A 4754-nucleotide genomic window follows, 5' to 3' on the forward strand; every position below is an offset into this window, starting at 1 on the left:
TCAAAACAAAGAAGAGGTAACTACTGAGTTCAAGGACTCACAGTCTTTTGGGGTGGGAGAGATGAACAAGGAAACAGTGAACCTCACTAGAATGTGGCAAATACTCAGAGTATTCAGAGGATTTCCAGGTCACTGAAGGGCAGAGGACAGGTGAACTCAGCTTCTGTGGGCAGGGTATTTTATTTCTCACTCTCTGTAAATGCAACATGAATTCTCATCTATAGCTCTGGGAGAAATAGAAATGTATGACATATTTGTGTTTGACCAAAGTAATTTTATAGTCTGGAAAATAGAAATAAAAATATGAATGTAAAAGCTTCTTTATCCCCAGTGCGTGATTATTATTGGCTATGATCAACCACCATTTATATTTATCAAATCCTGGGAAGCAGTCTTTAAAAACATAACACATTTTTACCCTTAAGTGAAATCATTTGCAGTCTTGTTCCAACACTCTGAACTTGTTAGGATTTGAAAGTGAGATTTTTCCATTGTATTCCCAAATTTTGGTGAGGCAGTTTCAGCTCCAAAGGGATTTTTGTAAATTCTTATCACAGTTATCTTTACTACATTATGGGGAATGAACCACTGGCATGATACTTGAATTGAACCAGAAGCAAAAAAAAGAATAAAACGAAAAATTAAAAAGTAAAGTCCTACTTTTTTCTTTCTTTTTATTATGGGGAATGAACCACTGGCATGATACTTGAATTGAACCAGAAGCAAAAAAAAGAATAAAACGAAAAATTAAAAAGTAAAGTCCTACTTTTTCATTTCTTTCTTTTTTTCTTTCTTTTTTCTTTTTGGCTATGCAGAATGCAGAATTCAGATGGTGGGAAGAGAATCCATTCTGTAAGCCAGTGTGTGTATTTTGGTGTTTTGAACAATGTGCAATGGTCTGAGCCACTTATCTGGACAGTACATCCTAGGGCAAATGATTAGTTGGAATTAATGGAATCTGGGTGTTGACTCAGTCCATTGGCAACTCCAGCGCTGTCAATTAATCCCCAGCATTCATTTGCCTCTCATGGTACTGCTTCCTCCTGGGTAGCAATTGCTAAATGCAGTGCACACGAAAAAGTCTTGTCCACTGTTTCCAATTATACCATGAAAAGTGGTGTAACAATTGGGTTTCTAATATTACCCCTGCAAAGTCATCTTTGCTTATTTCTCAAGATATTTCATGTAAAATTTTTAAGAAGGAGAAAAACCAAATTCTGAATTTCCAGTTTGAGATACATGGGTGATACCAACTAACTTTGACTACAGCAAACATAATCACTAGGTTTGTTTCAGCTTTAGATGTGTTGCAAATTGAGCAGTGATGCTTACTGAAGTAAAATTAATATGCTCCAGAAATGAAAAAGTAAAACCTGGACATATAATTATTTTTTAAAAACCTACTGACTCTATTCAAGATAGCTGAATCAATTAGTGAATAATAAATGTCACTTTTGAAAGGAAAGTCAGCTCACAATTAATTGTTCAAAAGTATTATTAGAAATTTTGTTTTTGAAGAGTAACAACATTCTTGGCTTGCAAGACATACACAAAAATTTTTTTAGTTAAAAAGAACTTCTCAGACTTTTATGACCCAAGGAGTGTTTCAACTTGACCCTTGGCCATAAAGCTGGAAGATATTTTTCACATGCAAGCATCCTCAGTTTGCACATAGCTGGCTTTGTTTAACTTAAGTGGTCAAGAAGTATCAAATTCTCTACTTTTTCATCCTGGTATCTTCTTGTAGCAGCATTTGCAACAGAACTCAGTTTACCCTTAAAATCAATAAAACTTAGAGTGAATGAAGAATAATCTTGGAGTCTTTTTCATGCTGACTTTTTAGATTGAAACCAGCTTCCCTTCACTGGCAATCACGCAAGACATCCTTTAGCATCAACCTTTCATTTTAACATTGAGGCTCGGAGGAAGTAGAGTCAAATTGGGAGTGGACGTGGCAGGGAAAGATAACTGGCTCCTATTTGCAGTCTTGGTCTGGTGTCAGCAGTGATAATTCACATCCATCCAGGGGGAATCTCAGAACGCAATGAGGGCCAAAGATGGTGCAGCTGAAGTAATGTCAGTTTCCCTTGGGAAAGTAATTAGAATGAATGAGAGCTCCTTTCTGATGATCCAGGTTTTTGGATTATATGAAGAACACCTGCCATACTATACAAACATGCTTTCCCTTGTTCAGCTTCAGTGTTAAGTTCAGAAGCAGTTCAATATTATACCAAAGACTAATTCTAACTGATGATGAGATCTGATGCTGCAGTAGTTGGAAGGCACACCACTAAAGAAGGCGGTATTGTCTATAGGCAATGATGTTTATGTGTGTCCTTAGCCATGTAGGTGTGTCCTAATAAATGAACATCAAGGCAGATTGCCTTATAAAATGAAATTCTATCACAGACAAGCAGTGCTATGTTGAATTAATTCGTATTAAGAATGAAGTCTGCTTGGACATGAGGAACTAGCCCTTCAAGGATTAGGTGAGAAGGGATAGTTCTTTCTTATGTGAGAAATCTTTCTGATCAGGTACAGAGCTGTAAAACCTGATTCTGGGAAACTATGTAATCACATTTTTCAGCAAACCTTTGATGTACCCTGAGCTGAAACCACAGCATTACATTTTCATGAGGACTTGCTGCTATTTGCTTCATAATAAGCATTTTGTCACATTTTCTTCTGCTTAAATAATCCAACATAAAAAGAAATACCTTGAAGAAACATGAGTTATTCTTTTTATATTAATTCCTATTTTCACCTCTGCCAAAAAAATCGGTATTTATTTTCCATGGATGTGACACATTCATTCTCAAGTTTACCGTTTTGCTGTTGTGATCATATCCAAAAGCAGACGGCGAGAGAGAGGCTTATCTTGCTCTATGGCAAAGGTCAGTCGCAAAGGAATGAGTCAACTGGAGACATTTTATATTGGAATGATTGTACCCGAATGTTACGCTTTTACGGTCAGAGATGTCTGGGTGCCAACAAGGGTAACATGAGGGTTTCTCCTGGACAGAGGACTTTCAGTGCTAAAACTGTGACATCCTGGCAAACCAAGACTGTTAGTCAATCTAGTGCAAGACAATAAGTTGAATAATGGAGCAATAAGGAGCAAGACAGAGAAGCCTGGTGGGAAGAGGTGTTTTGTGTTTGGAAAAAATTACACAGAATTGCAATACCAGAAGCGATGTGAAAACAAAAACGGGAGCCCTTAGAAAGTGAGGTCTGTGGGATTCTGTGTGATGTTCCAAAGAGAAGTGACTTTTCTGAGAAATGTCTGTTTACAGGTTCCCTGAATATTTTTTTTGTATGTCTTTGTTTCTATTTCATTTTTTCTAATAATTCATCTTTTTATGATCTATTTTAAAAAATTTTAATTGACAAGTAAAAATTATGTATATTTGTAATGTACATCATGTTTTGAAATGTGTATACATTGTGAAATGACTGAATCAAACTGTTTAGCATATGCATTGCCTCACATATCTTTTTGGGTGTGTTGAGAACACTTAATACCTATTCCTTTAGCAATGTTCAAGTGTATTATATTCTTATTAACTGTAGTCACCATGATGTACACAATAGATCTCTTGAACTTATTCCTTCAGCCAGCCTAACTGAAATTTTGTGTCCTTTGACCAACATCTCTCCAGTCTTCCCTCCCCCAGCCCTTGGTAACCACCAGATGCCAAATCTGCTGGTACTTCCTGGTTCATAGACGTCACCTTCTATCTGTGTCCTCACATGTTGGCAGGGTCAAGGGAGATCTCTGGGGTCTCTCTCTCTCTCTCTTATTTTTATTGATGGCCAGTACAGGGATAGAACCCTAGACCTTGGTGTTATCAGCACCATGCTCTAACCAACTGAGCTAACTGGCCAGCTCTGGGGTCTCTTTTTAGAAGGGCACTAATCACATTCATATGAGGGGCTCCTCCCTTATAGCCTAATCACCTCCCAAAGGCTCCATCTCCTGGCACCATCACCTTGGAGGTTAGGTTTCAACCTCTGAATCTTGGGGGCACACAAATATTTAATCTAAAGCAGTATGCAAAAACTGGACAATGTTGCACTTGGAAATCCAGGACCCAGGGAAGTTACCTTCCCTAAAAGCTATTTGAATCCATAGCCAGTGGGGCCAATTTCCATGACAGAGACCAGTGATTCCCTTGTTCTCATTATAAAAGAACAAAAAATTCAGATGAATCACCTGCCAGCCTCCTGTCCCCAAATATATGCATTTACACGCATATGTGTGTGCACGTATGCATGCACACACGTCACACATGGAGCCCAAATATTAGAAACATCTTTTATTTTATAAAACACTGAATTTCATCTCTGAATGCACATTTGAATCATGTGGGGAGTTGAAACACTACTGATGCCCAGGCTTCACCCAGAGCAATGAAATCAGAGTCCCTTGAGAGTGGGGCTTAGGTCTCAGTATTTTTGAAAAAGATCCCCAGGTGATTCTGATGTGCAATCAAGATTGAGACTCACTAGTCTAAAGCAAATCCACTCCCCTGTCCCTTCCTCCTTGCCCACTCCCCTGGCACATGGAGAGTTTTCATCTCCTGAGTATAACAGAACATTTTTGGAATTCACCTGTTATATTATTTAAGTTGCTATGGATGGCAAATAACAAGAACTGGTAGCAACGGGATCACCTGGAAACTTGTTGGAAATGCAAATCCTCAGGCCCCAACCCAGACAACTGAATCTGAAAGTGGGAATGGGGACGACAGGAA

At 38.3% G+C, this 4754-nt stretch overlaps 1 non-coding gene across 1 annotated transcript; it reads right to left on the bottom strand.

The window, feature by feature from the left end:
- Window positions 1–3810: 3810 nt before the first annotated feature.
- TRNAI-GAU lies at window positions 3811–3884 on the bottom strand. Its single transcript has one exon. It is a non-coding gene; the product is annotated as a tRNA-Ile (tRNA).
- Between the last annotated feature and the right edge of the window lie 870 nt (window positions 3885–4754).

Source organism: Galeopterus variegatus, unplaced genomic scaffold, assembly GCF_000696425.1.
Source record: "Galeopterus variegatus unplaced genomic scaffold, G_variegatus-3.0.2 Scaffold4482, whole genome shotgun sequence".
Taxonomy (NCBI): Eukaryota; Metazoa; Chordata; class Mammalia; order Dermoptera; family Cynocephalidae; genus Galeopterus; species Galeopterus variegatus.